At 29.4% G+C, this 453-nt stretch overlaps 1 protein-coding gene across 1 annotated transcript in view; it reads right to left on the bottom strand.

The window, feature by feature from the left end:
• The window catches only part of LOC100573715 (homeobox protein 13), a 191866-nt gene that overhangs the window by 128987 nt on the left and 62426 nt on the right, over window positions 1–453 (bottom strand). The window lies entirely within an intron of this gene.

The following is a 453-nucleotide window of genomic DNA, read 5'->3' as shown; positions in this document are numbered from 1 at the left end:
CCTGGAGGAAAGTGTTACAATTACAAAAACATGTGCCATAGCAGACTCAAATATAATAAATTACGAACAAAAAATTAAATATTTTATAAGATACATCTTTTTGTCTGATATAATAGCCGTCGATAATAATAATATATGCATATAGAATATTAGTATATATTATTATAACTACTACTACGTTCTACAACTGTCGTCTGCCATTTTACAATGAATAATATCCATAATAAATGTTTTATTTACCGAGTCACAGTAAGTAAGTTCTATATTGTTATCTGCCAAAACATTTTCAGATTTTGGTAAATGTGTATTTTTTTGTTGCAATCTGTATATATAAAAAGACTTGTCCTGGGTGATTCATCATCGCCTAGCCGGAACTGCTGAAGCTATGGATATGACATTTTCAGTGAATGTACTTATTACTATTTATAGGCGCACTAAGAAAGGATTTTTCGA

The sequence above is a fragment of the Acyrthosiphon pisum genome, chromosome A2, assembly GCF_005508785.2.
Source record: "Acyrthosiphon pisum isolate AL4f chromosome A2, pea_aphid_22Mar2018_4r6ur, whole genome shotgun sequence".
Taxonomy (NCBI): domain Eukaryota; kingdom Metazoa; phylum Arthropoda; class Insecta; order Hemiptera; family Aphididae; genus Acyrthosiphon; species Acyrthosiphon pisum.
Note: the sequence above shows the minus strand (reverse complement) of the source record. Positions and strands in the feature narration are given on the sequence as shown.